We start from the raw sequence: 19,734 nt of genomic DNA, 5'->3' as shown, positions 1-19,734 counted from the left end.
GCCCCATACTTATCGCTGAGAAAAAAGCATTCCTTAAACGTAGCTTTGAACTAGCCTCTCACACAAGGATGTAGAACCTATCTCAACAGCAGGTATCAAGCTGCAGTGGACACGCGCTGAACACATCTCTGGGTAATAAGCGATTCCTGAATGCATCTTTTAACTAGCCTCTCACATAAGAAACCTACCTCATCAGTAGGCGTGGAGGTCAATGGAAATGTGATACTTATTTCTAGACAAAGAAGCGTTCCTTGAATGCAGCTCTCAACTAGCTCCTCACATAAGAAAGTTAGGACCTATCTCAACAGAATTTGTGGTGGCGCAACGGAAATGCGTTGTACTTAACCCTGAGAAACAAGCATTCGTTGTATGCGGCTTTCAACTAGCTTCCCACATAAAGGAGTTATGACCATATGAGCAGAGATATGGCGTTGCAATGGACACGCGATATAATAACTCTCGGTACACAAGCTTTCCTTGAATGCACCTTTCAAACAGGCTCCTACATAACGGAATTAAATCCATCCGAACACTGCGTGTGGAGTTGCAATGGATATGCGATATACTAAGCAGGAGGGAAACAGGCCTTCCTTGAATGCAGCTTTCAACTAGCTTCTCACGTAGGCGAGTTGGAACCTACCTCAACAGTAGCTGTGGAGGGTAAACGGAAATGCACTGTGCTCAATCTCAGAAACAAGTGTTCGTCGTGGGCAACTTTCAAATAGCCTCCCACACAAAGGAGTTAGAACCATTCTGAATAGGATGCGTGAGGTTGCAATGGCTATGCGATATCCTGAGCTCTAGGGGAAAAAGCGTTCCTTGAAAGCGCCTTTCAACTAGCTCCTCACATAAGGGAGTTAGAATCTATCTCTACAGTAAGTGTGTTTGCACATTGGAAATGTGCTGTACATAACTCTGAGAATCAAGCGTTCCCTGGATGCACCTTTCAACTAGCCTCTCATATTAGGAAGTAGAACCTATAGAACAGTAGGTTTGGAAGCCCAATGGAAATTCACCATCCTAAACTCTGATATACAAGCTTTCCTTGAAATGCAGCTTTCAACTAGCGCCTCACATAAGGGGGCTAGAACCTCTCTCAAAAGTAGGTATGGAAGCACATTTGAAAAACACTCTCCTAAAAAAAAGAAAAAAAGAAAAACACTCTCCTTAACTCTCAGAAACAAATGTTCCTTGGAGACCGGTTTCAGCTAGCACCTATCTCAAGAGTAGGTGTAGAGGCGCAATGGAAATACTGAACTCTGAGAAACAAACATTCCTTGAAGGCAGCTTTCTTTTTTTTTAATTGACATTTGATTTGTCAACATACAGTATCACATCCAGTGCTCATTCCGTCAAGTGCCCTCCTCAGTGCCTGTCACCCAGTTACCCCATCCTCCCACCCACCTCCCCTTCTGCAACCCTTTGTTCGTTTCCCAGAGTTAGGAGTCTCTCACGGTTTGTCACCCTCTCTATTTTTTCCACTCATTTTCCCTCCTTTCCTTCATCATCCCTTTTATTTCTTACATTCCCTGTATGAGTGAAACCATATGATGATTGTCCTTCCCCGATGGACTTACTTCACTCAGCATTATACCCAGCACAAGATGAGCCAGGAGGAGATACTGGCAGGGAAGGAAGGAGGGCATTTGCACCCTGATCATCCTCACTAACTTCAAGCTCCAGGTGGCAGTTCAAGGTGGCTCCTCAGAGAGGGCATCTTCCCCTCCAACTGTTCATGCCTCTGGTCCTACTCCTCTTTCAGCTGCACATTCTCACAGGATAGCTACAACCATGGTTTGTCTGCCTGCCCTGTACTTCAGCACACATCAGATGCCTAATAAATGCAAGGGTGCTCGGCCTCCAAGGCAGATGAGTGGGCGACCCATGGGCTTAGCCACACATAGTCAGTTGCCCTCCCCCACCCAAGGAACCAGGGCCTGCCCATTCGCCTATCCGTTCTGGCTCATTTAATCGACATAGGAACTCTGCATCAGTTCTTCCCAGGGTCTATCACCACAGTCTGCAACTGGACAGTGAAAGCTTGAGTTTGAGGAACTGGACAGGTTGATGTGGTTGGTAAGTGATAGAGCTGAGACTTGGACCCCGGCCATACGAGCCCACATCAGGGAAAGGCAGATCTGGGGCAGAAGACAGCAGAAGAAAAAGCCTGCCCCAGTCCCGCCCTGAGGGCCAGCTGGTCACCGCATCTTTGGATGGCAATTGCTTTGCCACCAGCGTGGGAGGGAAGTCCGTGAGGCCAGGCTTCTCCTCATGCAGCTGGTGCTCGGGGGCTATGCACCAGTGGCAGGTAGCCTCTGGGGCTGGAGGTGGCTCCGTCTCTATGTTTAGGGCTGGAGTTACAATTCCCAGGAAAGGTGGTGGTCAAACTGACTGCAGCTCAGGACCTGGCGCACATGCAGAAGAAGACGTGAGCCCTCGTTCCAGATCTGGAACAGCTGATGGAAGTGATGCTGGCTCTGACGCTTGCGGTGATGGTTGAAATGAGCTAGGGGTGTCGCTAGCTCCATCGGAGGCCCTTTCTCTGGCTCTGCAGCTGGAAGGAGCTGTGGAGCTGGCACCGGCACAAGAGAAAGAGAAATGTTCATCCACGTGACTGACTTGCCCCGTGCTCTTCCAAAACCAGGACAGATCCCATGGCCATTAAAGGAACACCCAGCCCCTGAACCCCATCCCAGAGAGTCTTCCCAGCCTGCAGTACCCCTTGCCCTCTGCCTCTCCTCAGTGAGCTGCAGAAGTTCCCACTGCATCAGGATAAGGGGGCGTGGCACTTCAGGTCCCAGTCATGCAACTTCATGTGCACACAGGCCCCCTTTACTTCAAAACAGGCACAGTGCAGGGACTGCCAGGTGTCCTGAAGTTTCTGGTCAGGCCAGGTACCCAAGATGGGGGAGAGGGTACTGGGGAGAGTCACATGTGGAGCAGCGTCAGAGGCCTGGCATTTCCTTCCACATGCTACTCCCACAGCACCATTCTTTCTGTGTGGGTCCCAGAGAATGCCCCCAGCATGACTTCCAACCCCTCTGTAGCTGTCCTTGCAGTGAAAGGTCTGGTCATCCAAGAAACCTGTATGAGTCTGGTTTTTCTACTTATCCTCTTCTCTCCATGGCCAAGGGCCTCATCTACTCCATCCTCCATGCAGACCAGTGTCAGAGCTTAGGTTTGCTGCAGATTGGTGAGCGGTGTGCTCACCACAGCTTCTGTTCTTGGCCCCAGGTGTGGTGGTCAGCAGAGGCATATGGAGAGGGGCAGGCAGAGCAAGATGGGACACCTGAAGGGATGGATGTTTGAGGCACCAAATCAGCCCAGACCGTGCTCTGCTTCCCAGAGGGCTTGGGACCCCATCTGCAGCTCCCTTTGATTCATTTGCCTCTTCACAGGAAGTCCCCAAAATGAAGCCCTCCCAATGGAAATCAAGAGATCTGTGAGATCCATAGCTCTGAAAGTCCCTCCCTGGCCACAATACCTGTAGTCTCCCAAAGTGCTTCTGTAAACCCTGGAGTGCCACAGGCCCATGAGGGTTGATGTGGAGAGCTTCTTCGCTGGGGAGAGAGAACTGCTGCACATGAAGATGCCCAGCAGCCCTTTCTACAGAGCCATGCACCAGATAAATCTATGCCATGTTTTCTCCAAGGATTTCCCATAGGAGCCCCATGAGGTCCATCCTCTTACCACACCACTTTTCAGAAGAGGAAAAGGAAGCTTGGAGAGGTTCAGTGACATTCCCAAAACATACCTGTAGTAGAGGCGAGCCTCACCCCCTGTGCTGTGCATGGTGTGGTCACTCACCTGTGGAACTGCTGGCCCAGGACCTGCTGGGCTGTGGTAAATACCTGGTATATGCAGGAAATGACTGGGATGTTTGAGAGGTTTCTGTCCTGGAAGGATGGTACCAGGGACTGTACGAAATCCTCCATTGTGCCTTCCTTGCCTGTCAGCATGGTGCAGGTCTCACCCAGGGACAGGGTTGATTCCTTTTCACACCAGAGAGACTAGGAGGAGCACTGTAGTCAGCTTCCAAACCATGAACCACTGGGAAGATCAAGGTTTGGCGCTCAGCCCAGAGACTCCCATCCCCTCCGGAAATTGTACAGGACAAGGGACTTGAGTGCCCACACAGAAAAAGGTTCTAGGCTTCAAAGTATCATTGGTTTTAGGGGAGACATGGTAAACCACTGGTATCTTCAACACATTCTGCTAGCTGAGCAACAACAGCGTTTCTCTCGACTAATAGCCTTTATGAAGACCGGTTCGCCATTGAGTCATCAGTAAACATCCCCACTGCCAATAGGAGGACACAATGGGTTAGAACCTCAAATGCTGCTCAAGATCACATACGTTGAGCCTGAGAATTGTCCAAAGCATGGGCTGCACAGCATTTCCCTGGGCTGATATGGCTTGATCTGTTCCTGACATGAGGAGAAAGGCTCAGGGGAAAACCACCTTCCTCAGCAGACCCCAGGGGAGCCAGTTGTTTCTAGTCTGCATTCTGGGCTTGCCCTGATCATCAATAGGTCTTGACATTGGACATGAATGTGGACCTGTTCTCATCCCAGACCGGCACTTGATGTAGGTTGATATAGCTGGTGGCCTGATGCACCTGTGCTTGTCAGGGCAGATGGAGTAGTTGAACCCTTGGAGCAGCTCATCAAAGATTTCCTGAGTGAATCTCTAAAAAAGACAGAGCCAGCTACCGGGTCCACGAGGCATCAGACTCCTTCCTCCTAATCAGGGTTCCATGTTATGGCAGATCTAGCAACTAAAACGGTCTGTGGGGACACATGAGGCATTCCTTGCAGCACTGCAGAAATGGCAAGAGAATGGCATCAGGTCAAGTACCAAGGCCTTGAAAGGCTGAATCACTGTGGCAGACGGCCTCATTTCTGGAGTGCTATGAGGACCTATAAGGACACAGCTCATGACCTGTTGGGCCTACAATGATCTGATGTGTTCTGAGAGAGGACACGTTACAGAGAAACATATAGAATGGCTTCATCCCACCCTTCCTTTTGTGTTAAATCATCCTCTTTAGTGTGATGATTTGTAAGGGCTTGGAGAAGTTTTGCAGGGACAGTGGAGCTGGGTTCTACACAGGCTATCTGGGACGAGTAGGTGAAATAATAAAAACAGTAGTAAACTGCAAATATACTCATTGCTTTGTGAAAAACAAAACAACCTCCTCCAAGTCCTCAAAAACATTACATGTATTCTGCACCATTCCAGCATAGGTGAAGAGTGTCTTCCCACCTCATTATGTAGCTGGAGGTTAGGCGTGGAGGTTCAGATCTCTTTGCGGTTGGGCCTGTGGGACACTCATGTGGAAACGCTATGGGAGGGCCCCAGGTTTCTCCCCATGTTTGCACTGGGGCCATATTTGTGTGGAGAACCCTCTTCCCATTCTCACCTTAGAACAGCACTGATCCTTGGTGGCCTGGTGCACCTGATAATTATCTAGGGAGTTGGAATAGTTGAAGCCACAGACCATCTCCTCTAAGATCTCCTGAGTGCAGCTCTGCAAAGACAGTGTCCTGTATATACAAGGCCAAGAGACATTAGGGTCCTCCCTGGGCATCACCACAAGGGGACACCCCTATTAGAAATCGTGTTCTCCAGTTCAGGCCAGAGGAGCAGCTGAAGAGACATCTCCAAGGAGGAAGCCAGATGAAAGAGACTCTTGGGCTCATGACTAACATATTTGTAGTCGAGCCTGGTCCCCAGCACTCACCTTCTCATCTTGCCTGCTATGACCTGGGGTCTGAACACAAGAGATGTGTCAGGCTTCCAACACCTGGCAGCCGGTTTCTGCCCAGGAAGGGCATGTTCCTCTCCTCTGTCCCCTCTCCACACACACACATACAGTGAAGGGTAAGAGGTGTGAGCCCACTCAGGTGAGATCACAGTGTGGTCTGCTCTCCCATGGGCTGCCCCAAGCTGCCTTGTGGTACACGTTGGTGTCTCCCGCCACATGACCAGAAGCTTCAGAGAGGAGGGCCTAGCTGACGTCGACAGCGACATGAAAATCTCTCACTCTGGACTCTCCTGAGCCCAGAGCGCCTGAAAGTAGGAATACAGCAACAGAACATTGTGTTCTCTTGACCGCCTCCAGCTGGAAAGCGAGAAGGTCTAAAATGCAGGTTCCTGGTTACCAGAGTTCTAAGTCAGTTGTGGGCCTGTCACCAAGGAAGTGAGGTGACTTTTTCAAGATTCCAGCACCTGGGCCCCTGCCTTCAGTCAGACCCATCCAGAGCACCTTCTTGGCAGATGACTGCTTACCCCATGTCATCTCCTTAACTGTACACGATGAGCCAAAAATGCCACAGCCACAACTCTCTGAATATGCAAGTAAGGTCCTACCTTTATGGAGACGGAGTTGAATTCAGACTTTTATTTTTCTATCTTCCCAGTTCTGTGTCCTACCTAACCCCCTGTGTCTCTCACATAGTCCCCAGTTTCCCAACCTGCACAGTGGGGGTCAGGCTAGAATCTACTTCCTAGGGACATCATCAGGTGTCTATGGGTGATATTTATAATCCATGTGGGCTGGTATCCTGTGTATCTGAGGTGCAGATTCAAAGATGGAAGATTGACAAGAAGGGGTAGGATGAGCCATGGAGTACCACTCAAAAGTGGCCTGGGTTCCAGCAACGTACTTTCACGATGGTCACTTTCCCTCTGGCCTCATTCTAATCGGGGCACCGCGATGGGATGGAATGCTGCAAGATGCAGACATTGTCATCTTCTGTAATAAAACTGTCCGATTGTTTCCTGTCATATTTAGAACGAGACCCAGTGGCCTTGTTTTGGCCTCTGAGCTGCAGCCTTCACAATGACTCCCAGCAAACCTGACCTGTGGCATAGGGTATCCCTGTGTAACCCCAAGGTGCTTAGTGCCTGGCTTCTGACCAGTAGGATACAGCCAACGTGATGGCGTGTCACATCTAAGTTCCAATGGGAAATAGCCTCTCACTTCCTAGTTACTTCCTCTCCTCTTCCACTTCACTCTCTTTCCCATCTTCTTCTCTATCCCTGAACCAAAAATCAACCAGAGAGGTTTTGAGCTGCCATGTAGAGGCTCACATGGCAGAGAACTGAGTCCACTTGGCAGAAAATCCTCTGCCTTGCCAGGCTAGCCTCCCATGAGGCCACAGCCGCAGCCTCTGACGTATCTTGAGACTGAGGAACCAAGCTAATTTGTGCTTGGATTCCTCATCCACAGAACAGGTGAGAAATTAAATATACGATGTGTAAGATGCGAGGTATTGGGGCAATATAGGAGCAGAGGAACAAGAGACAACTAACGGTCTACCAGGCCTCACATCTCTCCCTGCCCTCTTCCCTCTCCTCAGATCTCCTCCTCATTTCCCCGCAGCCTCGCTGGCTGCCTTTTCACCTCCTCTGGCCACACCAGCTCCTGGTAGTGAGTATCTGCAGCAGGGGTCCTTTCTTCCCGGCACACTGCGCCCAGACGTATGCAGATTGAACTCCCTTTTGTTATTCTGTTCTCAGCAATGTCACCCTCAGGGAGACCTTTCATACCTTTCTCTTCCATGACTCCCCAGCCTTCAGTCACAACACACAGTCTTGTGTAGCATATAGCCTTGCTCTTTTCATGTGTCTTTGTTTTTGTGCTTTTGTCCATCTTCAGAGTGTGAGTTCCTAAAGGCAGAGAGCTTGTATTTTTAGCTCCACCCGTGGGCCCACCAAGGTATCTGGCATAGGGTGCGTGCTTAGTGCCTAGTTATGGAATGAATCAATGAAAAGTTCTTGGAACCCAACTCCCCTTTCAACCACCTCGACTGCAGGGAGAAATGCCTCTAACAGTATCAAGTTGTCTCTGGGCAGGGGCATGACCACAATGGCCTCTGCAGCAGTCTTTCCTCTGCACTGCTTCCAGCAGAGGTCCCTAGGTACCATTGCAAAGGAGGCCTCCTGCATCGTGTTCTCCAGCTCTAGCATTACAGCCCTGGGTAACACACCACCAAAGAAAAGGACAGCTTTATTTGGGTGTCCTCAAGGCAGTGACTTTCCAGAATCACAGGGGCAAAGGAGCAGGACCTATAGGCTCCAAGGGCAGAGTAAAGGACTTCAGAAGCCTCCCTTTCCTCCCTTCCCTGTCCTCTCCATTGGTGTCCTCTTTACAAATTCGGGACCTCGCCTCAGCCAGACGAGTGACCCTGCAGCCACCCATGCCTATCTAAAGGAGGATCCTGAAGGTCCTGTGGAGACCAGTCTTGTCCCTGGACCCCAGACGCAGCATACAATGCTCTGGCGTTTTCCTAGAGAAAATAAACACATGATAAACAGGTAGACAACATGACTCACCATCAGAAAAATGCAAGTCAAGCCCACAATGAGACATCACATCACATCCATTGGAAGAGCTATCATAAAAAAAAAAAAAAAAAAAAAAAAGACAAGAGATGAGAACTGCTGCTGAGAATGTGGAGTGAAGGGAAGCCTTGGGCTCTACTGTTGGGATCGCACGTTGGTACAGTCACTGTGCGACACATATGGTGCTTCCTCAAAGTTTAAAAATTGAACTGCCATATGATCGAGCAGTTCCACTTCTGGGACCATATCCATAGAAAACAGAAGAATATGTCCAGGAAATGCTTTCACCTCCATGAGCAGAAAGCACTATTTTCAACAACCAAGACACGAGCACATCCATGCCCATCAGCGGTGAGTGGATAAAAACGTGTTAGCTATAAGGGAACAGGAGTCAGTCGCGGGAAAGGAACCCCTGTTACGTGGGATGACCATGCTGGGCTTTGAAGGCATTATGCCAAGTGAAATGGGTGAGACAGATAACAGCAAATTATGATTCTATATAATATATATTTATGATTTTACACACATATATATATTCCCTTATATGTGGAATCTAAAACGAAAAAAAGAAAAAAGAAAAAAAGAAAAAAACTCAGAAAAACAGATCGGATTAAAGTAACTAGAATGGGGGTTGAGGGAAAGATGAAAAGGTACAAACTTTCAGTTTTAAGATAAAGAAGTAATAGGGGATCCCTGGGTGGCGCAGTGGTTTGGCGCTTGCCTTTGGCCCAGGGTGCGATCCTGGAGACCCGGGATCGAGTCCCACGTCGGGTTCCCGGTGCATGGAGCCTGCTTCTCCCTCTACCTGTGTCTCTGCCTCTCTCTCTCTCTCTGTGACTATCATAAATAAATAAAAATTTAAAAAAAAAAGATAAAGAAGTAATAGCGATTTATACTACAACATGGTGACTTACAGTGATACTGCTTTATGGTGTCTCTGAGAGGTGGCAAGAGAGTAAATCTTGAGAGTTCTCATCCCAAGGAAAATCATTTGCTTTCTTTTTTATTTATTTATATATATATATATTTTTTGGAGTTCGATTTGCCAACATATAGTATAATACCCAGTGCTCATCCTGTCAAGTGCCCCCCTCGGTGCCCGTCACCCAGTCATCCCATCCCCCTGCCCACTTCCCTTTCCACTACCCCTTGTTCGCTTCCCAGAGCTAGGAGTCTCTCATGTTTGTATCTATAAGGGATGATGGTGCTTAATCAAACTCATTCTGGTAATCGTATCACAATATAGGAATGTAAAATCGTTATGCCATTTACCTTCAACATAATCAAATGATTATTACAACTGGAGGGGACGGGGTGGGGCGGGAGGGATAAAGCTGGGTATCAGTATGATGTGTGACATTGATCACTGCAAAACATGACTTTTTAAAATAAACCAGCTTGAATTGGCTTGAAAGCCATTTATGTCGCCCTTGTGTCCACCCAAAAGTCAATCGATGTGTTCCCCACTCCCATTGTCAAGCTCCCATGGGCAAGTCTGCAGCGGGCCGTGTAGGTCCAGGGGAGCCCTTGGGCCCCTTCCTGCCTGCTGATCTGGGAGGTGCTCCAATGTGAACCCCAGAAGGAGGGGCCCCATGGCTTGGGGTGATTTTTGCTTCCAGAGGAGGAATGGATTTTGGATTTCAGGCATCTGCCTGCTTCCCCCTCTTCTTCATGATTTTGACTATTGGCAAGTGGGAATTGAATTGCAGGAGCCAGCCCAAGGATGCCAGCCCCCTCAGGACACATGTGCACGTACACACACACACACACACACACACACACACACACACACACACCCTGGGCAGGCAGCGGCTACAGTCCAGTCTGACCCTAACCTGTTAACCGTCCCAGCTCTTGGGCCCTAACCCTCACCCTAATTTGGGTTCTGCCCCAACCAAGTCCCAAGGCCTGGCTCCAACCTTTGAAGGATGGGGGACTAGTGAGTGACACCATAAAGGTCAGCCAATCCTCAGGTTGGACAAAGTGCCATTTGTATGAGGGGTAGATAGGAGGAAGTGGAGATAGACTAAGGGCCCCCTGAGCCCAGGCCAATGTGCAGCGCTCCCCTGCACATGAGCTCCGAGCCCGAGCCTCACGCAGGGCCTCGTCCTCAACTCAGCCCCCTGGGGGGTCTCCACCAGGTAGGCAGATAGGACCATCCAAGCTCGTGAGCCCTAACCCTAACCCCTAATCCACACCCTAACATTAAACCCAACCCTCGCTGCTGGCAGATATGGCCCTCCAAATTCCTGGTCTCTAACCTTAACTCTAGCTTTGCATTTACATTTTGTACCGTGTCCTATCTTTCCAAACAACCAGTCTTGCTTATTTCAAAATATCCTACTTTTACTTTCAGTCTAAATGCATTTCCATTCCTTAGTTTTTTGCAACATATCTCCTAGTTTTCTACACACAGAATTTTCCCCTCTTTCCTATCGGTCTATAGACATAGCAGAATTTTAACTTTTAGAAAACTTAGTCTCCCTTGAAAACAATGTAGTGAGCAAGTAGGAACCCTTATATCAGAATTCTTCAGATGTAAATTTATGAAACAATAAAGCACAAACCATGTTTACCAACAGACTCAAAAATCCTTAAGTTCTTTTTTTTTTCACTCTTTTTTTTTTTTAATTTTTATTTATTTATGATAGTCACACAGAGAGAGAGAGAGAGAGGCAGAGACACAGGCAGAGGGAGAAGCAGGCTCCATGCACCGGGAGCCTGACGTGGGATTCGATCCCGGGTCTCCAGGATCGCGCCCTGGGCCAAAGGCAGGCGCCAAACCGCTGCGCCACCCAGGGATCCCAAATCCTTAAGTTCTTTGCAATAAGAAGCAAACACCATAAATGTACATTTCCTAGGCAATGCTTTAGTACTTTACACAAACCAGAACCCAAACCCGAACCCCTAAACCCTGAGCCCGACCCTGATCTTAACCCTAACCCTGACCGTGATCCTGACCCTTACCCTAACCCTAACCCTGACCCCAACCCTAATCCTGACCCTCACCCTTTCCCTGACCCTGGCCCTAACCTTAACCTTGACCCTAACCCTGACCCTGAGCCTGACCCTAAACTTGCCAAACAAGATACTAGTTTATTTTATTTTTTTAAAGATTTTGTTTATTTATTCATGAGAATACACAGAGGAGAGAGAGAGAGAGAGAGGCAGAGACACAGGCAGAGGGAGAAGCAGGCTCCATGCAGGGAGCCCGACATGGGACTCGATCCAGGGTCTCCAGGATCAGGCCCTGGGCTGAAGGCAGCGCTAAATCGCTGAGCCACCCGGGCTGCCCCAAGATACTAGTTTAAAACTACATTATACTAACACTTCCTTCTCAGGGTTAAGTATATGGCACTCGGGGGATCCCTGGGTGGCTCAGCAGTTCCCGGGATCGGGTCCCACGTCGGGCTCCCGGCATGGAGCCTGCTTCTCCCTCCTCCTTTGTCTCTGCCTCTCTCTATGACTATCATAAATAAATAAATAAATCTTAAAAAAAAAAAAGTAAAAAAAAATAAATAAATAAAAAATAAAAAATAAAATAAATAAATAAATAAAAAAATAATAAAAAAAAAAGTATATGGCACTCGCCTGTTGCTTTCACACATACTTTTGAGATAGTTTCTAATGTCAACACACAAGAGTATAGGTAAAACCCACTTCCTGCGATAACTTCTTTCTCAGAATTAAAAGTAGGTCAGGGGCAGTCCGGGTGGCTCAGTGGTTTAGCGCCACCCTTGGCCCAGGGCATGATCCTGGAGACCCGGGATCAAGTCCCACATCGGGCTCCCTGCATGGAGCCTGCTTCTCTCTTTGCCTGTGTCTCTGCCCACCCCCCCCCTCTCATGAATGAATGAATGAATGAAAAATAAATAAATAAATAAATAAATAAATAAATAAATAATAAAGTAGGTCAGTTGACATCCACATGCACACATATATTGGATACGGGTTATAACCTGACCAAAGAAGATGCCAGCTGGAAGCTGCATTCTAGTAATGCTTGTTTCTCAGGGCTAAGCATCTGTCATGTGCCTCTTGCTTTCACACTTCCTTTTGAGGTAGCTCCTCAAGTGTCATCACTGGTGTGGTGACTCTGTGCCAGTCCTCAGTGCTTCATGCACGTTCCCTACATCCTCCTCCTGACACCATGAGCTGCCTGTATTACTCCCCTTTGTGCAAGTATAGAAAGTGGAGCATTTCTGGGTGCACGGAGCAGCTGGGATTTGAACTCGGGCCTTCTGGTTCTGCTTTGTTCTGTGGCGTGTGTTCTCAGGGCAACCCCCACACAGTAACCAGAGAGAGGGGGCTGCACTGGGGCTGGGGGTCCTACATGGTCAGTGAGACTCCTGAGCAAGGGGCTCAATGGGCCACCACATGTGGGGTCCTGCAGATGCCAGCCGCATCGCTCCTGTGTCCCTGTCTGCGATGGCAATGCTCTCCTGTTGACCTTCCCCTGGGTGGTGTTTCCAACACCTGCATTCTCACCGAGGATCTGACACCTCACTCACTTACCACATGGTCTCTCCTATCCCCAGATGAGAGACGCTTCCTGTCCATTTGCCCCTTAGGGTGGGCTCACAAACTGCCATTCACCCTCCTCTGCCTTTGTTTCTATTTCTGAAACAGAAATCTTTGCCTCTTTTGTCAACTTTCTTCTTATTGTTTAATAATCCCACAATCTCCTTCCCTTCTGAGACCTTCCTCCAGGGGATTTTTTTTTTTCTTCTCTCACACCTTTGATCTTCTCTATCAGTTATGAGCTACATCCAGCTCTTAGTAACAGAACATGAAACACACAGATGTGTGTACATTGACTGAAGAGTATTCACTTTTTATATGTAATAAAAGTCCAGAAATACCTGGTGGTTGGCACTGGTTCCATAGCTCAAGTTTTTACAATCTTCTTGGTCCCAGAAAGGTGGCTGTAGCTCCATCCATCACATCTTTGTTCTAGGCAACAAACAAGAGGGAGTGGGGAAAAGAGCAGCCAAGAGGAGCACCTACCACTGTCCCTTTGTATAGTCATTGTCTGTAAGTCCCACCCAGCCACTTGCACTTCTGTTTTGTTAGACACCCTGGCTGCAAGGAAGCCCAAGAAATGTAGAATTTAGCTGGTCATTTTGCCACTTAAGTTAGGTTTCTCTTAAGAAACAAGACAGGGAAGTAGATGTTGTGTGGCTGTCTACAGTTTCCCATTCTCCTGATTGAATTCTTCGCTCAGCTGAGGGTAGGTCATCAGGAGACCAGGGGATGCTCTTGGACCCCCCCTTCACGGGAAGAGACATTTCCCAAAGCATTTTTTTAAAAGATTTTATGAGAGAGAGAGGGGGAGAGAGAGTGCACAAGACGTGGAGGGTGGGCAGAGGGAGAGGTGGGAGTAAGCTCCCCGTGGAGCAGGGAGCCCAAGGGGCTCAACCCCAGGACCTTGGGATGACGACCTGAGCCCAAGGCAGACACTTCACTGGCTGAGCCCCCCGGGTGCCCCTTCCCAAAGCACTTTAAACACTAAAGGATATTGTTATATTGGCATTTATAAACTGGGCAGTTCCCAATTCTTAAGGTAGAAAGGAGCAAAGCTTGCCAAAATTTCCAGAATCAACTAATTGCAGAAATACCTGCCAATCAGATTTCTAATAATGGGTCACTGGAAAGCCAGAAAAGACTAACTTGTATACATTTGTATCGATCTGTTCATTTTGCTAATTATGTTGTAATCTTCTAGAAGGTGTTTTTCTTACCTTCTGCAAATTCTTCTCCTTAAGAAAACAGCAATAAAATGAAAACTCAATTAGAATTTCATTTTATTAACTGCCATTATGATGTCCAGACCTATATAATGAAGTGATTTCCACATTTTGGAAAATCTCTACCTGCCGAGATACGATCAAGCAAACAGGGTATGTTTGTAAATCTTGTGTGAACCTTATATAAAGCTAAACTAATATATAAAATTTTAGATCTTTACATCAAAGATTTATGGGATTTCATTAGAACACTCTCAGGATTTACTCCCAGACCTCCAAATAAATTTCCCAGATAACCTAGGAAATGGTTGAATTGCATCGGAAACCTTCACACGATGTTAAATTACTGCTACAGCAGAGGGACAAACCCCAGCCCAGCAGATTTACCCTCCCAGCTGATGTCTGGAGACACTGAGGCTGCCCAGGAGTCTGCACTGCAGACCACCTCCGCAGAGCCCAGCCGCACTCGTAGGGCCCAGCACAACTGTGCCAGCTCATATGGGCCCAGGCCACAACGCTGCCTACAGCGGCAAAGCTCAATCATGCCCCAGTACACAGTTCAACAATGACACGCACATCTTGCAGTTGAGTGGTTCAGCTCTTCGCCATCATGCCCCAATGAAGCTGCTCCCAGGACCTGCACTGGCTCCAGGTCCCCCATCCCTTTTCTCTTATCCTCAGCATGGGCCCCAATACCCCACTGCCAGACAATGTACTTCCCCTCAATGCCTGGCCAGCTGACGGCCTCCCCTCCCCACTCCATGCAGTGTGTGTCCACACTGCCCACCCCGTCGCCTGCTGGGTCAACAATCCCCACCATCCATCACGGGGCCTGCCCAGCTCTTGGTCAGGCCCCTTCCATTCTAGTCTGACTCACGGCCACCCATGACACCTACGAAATGGTAACGGCACCTTTTCTTTGTATCGCCCACCTCATGCTTATTGTTTATCAAAACAGAATTGTGGTTCAGCTGGATAGAAAGCTGAATCAGGGTTGAATGGTGCACCCTGCCCCCATTCACATGTTGAACTCTAACCTCCACACTTCAGGGTGTGACCTTATATGGACATAGGGTCTTTAAAGGGTTAAGCAAGTTAAACTGGGGTCCTTACATTGGCACTAACGCAATGTGACTGGAGTCTTTATTAAAAGGGGCTATTTGGACACAGAGACACATATGAAGGGAAGGGAAGGTGACGAGACACAAGGAAAACATGGCCATCCACAAGCCAAAGAGAGAGAAGCGTGGAATTGAACCTTCCCTCCCAGCCCTCAGAAGGGACTAGTGCTGCCAACACCCTGATCTTGAAAGTGCAGCCTCCAGAACTGTGAGACAAGGATCTTCCGTTGCTCAAGCCACCCAGTCTGTAGCACTATGCTGTAGCTGACCTAGCAAACCAATGCAGGGTGTAACCCTAAGAAACTGCTACGCCAAGCCCAGGATTTACTGAGTAACTACAACTAAACCAGGATCTTCCTGGTGATATTTTTTTAAACCAGGAGCTCTAAAGGAAAGGTGGTTTTGTTCAATTGACTCTTGTTTAAGAAACAGCGAGAGCATTCATTTAATTTTTACACAGTTCCTTAAGAGTTAAGCCTTGCGTGGAGGAGTTTTGTTCCTTGATGATGCCAAAAGGATGAGATTTTACCGTAAGATAGAATACTTGATCTGTGTTTGGGATCAATAAGTCTCCAACCGAATCAAAGTTTTACCCAGAACAAGGTATATCTGTTGTCTTCCTCAAAGTTGGTAAAACCAATTTTTGTTTCACCGAAATGCTGGTTTGGAAGGCCCTTTGCCGTTCTGCCACTAGATGGCAGGGCAGCACCATCCTTCCTGAGCCTCGAGCTAAAGGAAACAAATTCAGAATAAATACCTGCTCCAGATGTTTAGGAAGATCAACTTCACTGTCTTCCTTTTTAGCATTAGCTTTTTCTTTTATAAAAATGGCACATGTTTTTAACTGCAAATCTGAACAACACAGTAACATATAGAGAATAAAATAAAAACTCTCATTATTCTGTCAGAGGCAAACACACCGGCGGTCTTGCTCCTGATATAAAAAGGCTAAAGTGTGGCCCATTCCCAGCATTCTCTGAAATATCTCTGCTCAAGGCTCCCTCTCCTCTCATTTATTATGAATTTCACTCAAACCTAACAGAATCCCAACTCCAATCTAACCCTAACCACAACCCACAATCCCCCTTTTTAGAAATGTGTTGGCACTGTGGGTGAGCACCAGTGTTCAGAATGCTCACCATAAATACCAAATCTTTTTTTTTTTTTTTTTTTTTTTTTTTTTTGAGAGAGAGAGAGAGAGCGAGAGAGCACAAGCAGGGGAGAAGCAGGCTCCCCACTGAGCCGGGAGCCCAACTTAGGGCTTGATCCCAGGACCCTAGGATTACCACCTGAGCCAAAGGCAGATGCTTACCTGACTGAGCCTCCCAGACGCCCTAAATACCAAATCTATGACAGCTGCAGCATCAAGTCTCAGTCTTGGTAAGACTGATACACTCTGTCATTTTTTTTTAATTATTTTTTTAATAGCTTTTTTTTAAATTTTTATTTATTGATGATAGTCACAGAGAGATAGAGAGAGAGGCAGAGACACAGGCAGAGGGAGAAGCAGGCTCCATGCACCCGGAGCCCGACGTGGGATTCGATCCCGGGTCTCCAGGATCGCGCCCTGGGCCAAAGGCAGGCGCCAAACCGCTGCGCCACCCAGGGATCCCCCCACTCTGTCATTTTTAATTATAGATAAAACACGGACAGCTGAAGAGACATCGCAGAGAAATCAGACTGGTTAAAGAAACAAAATATCCATCACCTTGGGTGGTCAGACACAGGAGGTTTACTTATTTGGGGGTTAAATTGTAAATTTCTACTTTTAAAATTAAAATACAATAAAACTGCCTTGTTATAGGTTTAGCACATGTATCGATTTGTGTAAATTCCAGCACAATCGGGATCCCTGGGTGGCGCAGCGGTTTGGCGCCTGCCTTTGGCCCAGGGCGCGATCCTGGAGACCCGGGATCGAATCCCACATCGGGCTCCCGGTGCATGGAGCCTGCTTCTCCCTCTGCCTGTGTCTCTGCCTCTCTCTCTCTCTCTATGTGACTATTATAAATAAAAATTAAAAAAAAAAAAAAAAGATTTAAAAAAAAATTCCAGCACAATCAGGATCCAGAGAAGTTCCATCACCCCAAACAACTCCTCCGTCCCTCTGTCATCACACCCTAACGGGCTCTAAAACTCTCTGTCGTTCTCAAGTGGCTTAGTGACTTAGCAGGTCTAACCCCATGGGAGCCGCCCGCCAGCCTCCGGTGCACACCTTCTGGCTCCTCGCCACCCAGCACCCAGCACCCAGCACCCAGCACGGTCCTACCTACTTCAACCCAAATCTAGGCGTGTGTTTAGTGCTCCCGTTCAGGACAACCTTTCACCAAGTGTTTATACTGATTTGCAAACTACAGCAATGTGAGTAAACGTATCTAATCCTTAATGATAGAAAGATCCTCAGATTATAAAAAAACAAAAACAAAACACAAACCCACAATCCAACTATACAGAGTTTGAGGCACCCCAAACCAAGCAGACCCAAGTATATACACAGAAAGTACAGGTCGTGTGCGGACGTCATTATTCTCTCAATCTCACCTCCATGGTCAATCGAACCCCTTCCCCCGGGAAAGGACCGCGCTGCCGCCGCCCTAACGGCCCCGACCCCAGGACGGGGCGTGGCCAACGACGAGGCCAGCCCCGGGAGGGCCCGGGTCCTCGGCTCCCATGGTGACAGCGCCCACTTCCGGTGCGTCCCTGCGGGCCCCGGGTGAGGCGCGGGGCGGAGTGGCGGCGCCGCGGGTCGGACCCCGACGGCGCGAGGGGCGGGGCCGCGGCCGGGAGGTGGCGCTCGGGGCGCGCGCGGGGCTGCGGGCAGGTGCTGGGCCCCCAGTTTCTCCAGCGTCTCCCGCCCCCCGGCCCAGCCCAGCGCCCCCGGAACGCAGTCGGGTCTCTCGTTACGAAGGGTGCGGACTCGGAGACGGAGGGGTTCACCGCTCAACCAAGAACTGCCTCCCAGGACTCAGCTTTAATACGTAAAATGTTGGGGCGCCCGGGTGGCTCAGCGGTTGGGCGCCGCCTGCAGCCCAGGGCCTGATCCTGGAGACCCTGGATCGGGTCCCACGTCGGGCTCCCCGCACGGAGCCCGCTTCTCCCTCTGCCTGCGTCTCTGCCTCTCTCTGTGTCTCTCATGAATAAATAAAATATTTTTTAAAAATACGTAAGTTTTGTCTCTGGAAAATCATCATTTGGGGTCTAAAGGCCCTTCAGCCTCCCCGACACCGACATCTGGGAGTGCTGCCTCCTCGTGATGTGTGTGTCCCAAAGCCTGAGAAAGGGAACTGGTAAGGGCCTCGCGGCCCCCAGCGTGCGCGATCTCGTGGAGCCGCGGGCTCGCGCCTGTCTCAGTCTTCTCTCAGCCTCTCCCACTGTTTTGTGTGACCGGTTCAGCCCTGCTAGCTGCCCAGCTGAACCTCTCTGCAGACCTGGTGTTGTGCCCAAGATCGCGAATCCGAGAAACCACCCAGGAGCCGACACCGATGCAAACACACGAGGGTTTAGTACACGCTCGAGCTTGGGTCCAAGAGCACCCGACACAGCGGAGCAGGGACTTGGACCCCGAGACCTAGAGGCGTAGCAGCTTTATAGGGGCCAGTGGCCCATGGGATACGCAGAAAGTTGCAGTCATGTCGGTCCACACGCAGGTGGCCGATTGAGTTACATTTTACCCTAAGGTATCCATTTGAACTGACCTATCACTGAGCCGGTTTCCGATTAGGGTGTGCCCAGCGGCTTGACTAGGGTGGAGCAGCACCCTAAGCAATAAGCAGGTCCTGTGGGGGTCATACAGGAGGTGGCAGGTGCAGCACAAAATGGAGTTAGTCCTGCTCTGCTTGTCCAGGGGTAGGGGATTTTTGTCAAATTTCCTGGGTCCCACACCTGGAAATTGGAAAAAAGATGGAGGCCTGGGACTGTGGTGGTATAGGAGATAAAGGCAACACTGTTCACCCTAGAATATTGTGGGGTTCTGCATTCCACCCTAGACTGCTGCTATAAGTACCCTACTTCCTTTGTTTCTGCCTACTCAGTACAAAACTCCAGGTACTACTCCACTCCCACTTCTGCAACTACACAGGTACTGGTTTAGCCCTCCTGCTGTGTACAGCTTGTTGGAAGACCCCAACGTCACAATTATCCCATGCATGACTGGTGGGAATACAAAATGATGCAGCCACCTTGAAAAACAGCCTTGTCCTTCATTGAGTGTTGAAATATAGAGATGCCATATGATCCAGCAATTCCAGTCTCATGGAGTAAGTAATTCCCAACAATAAGGAAAACACGTGTCCATGCAAAAACTTGTCCACAGATGCTCATAGCAACATTATTCATAGTTGCCAAAAAAGTGGAAACATCCCAAATGTCAATCAACAGATGGATGGATGAAATATGTTATACCCAAATACTGGAATATTATTTGCCCATAAAAAGGAATAAAATACTAATATATGCTACCATATGAATGAATCTCAAAATTATGCTAAGAAACCAGTCACACTGGGATCCCTGTGTGGCTT

The 19,734-nt window shown here is 48.6% G+C and overlaps 1 long non-coding RNA gene across 1 annotated transcript; it reads right to left on the bottom strand.

The window, feature by feature from the left end:
• Window positions 1-1,273: 1,273 nt before the first annotated feature.
• On the bottom strand, window positions 1,274-17,981 carry LOC112925231 (uncharacterized). Its single transcript, XR_003236049.2, has 8 exons — window positions 17,756-17,981; window positions 13,212-13,302; window positions 9,071-9,186; window positions 5,744-8,294; window positions 5,423-5,530; window positions 3,485-4,819; window positions 2,720-3,289; window positions 1,274-2,572 (listed from the first exon to the last, which is right to left on the bottom strand). It is a non-coding gene; the product is annotated as an uncharacterized lncRNA (long non-coding RNA).
• Between the last annotated feature and the right edge of the window lie 1,753 nt (window positions 17,982-19,734).

This window comes from Vulpes vulpes, chromosome 13 (assembly GCF_048418805.1).
Source record: "Vulpes vulpes isolate BD-2025 chromosome 13, VulVul3, whole genome shotgun sequence".
In the NCBI taxonomy this organism is placed as follows: Eukaryota; Metazoa; Chordata; class Mammalia; order Carnivora; family Canidae; genus Vulpes; species Vulpes vulpes.
Note: the sequence above shows the minus strand (reverse complement) of the source record. Positions and strands in the feature narration are given on the sequence as shown.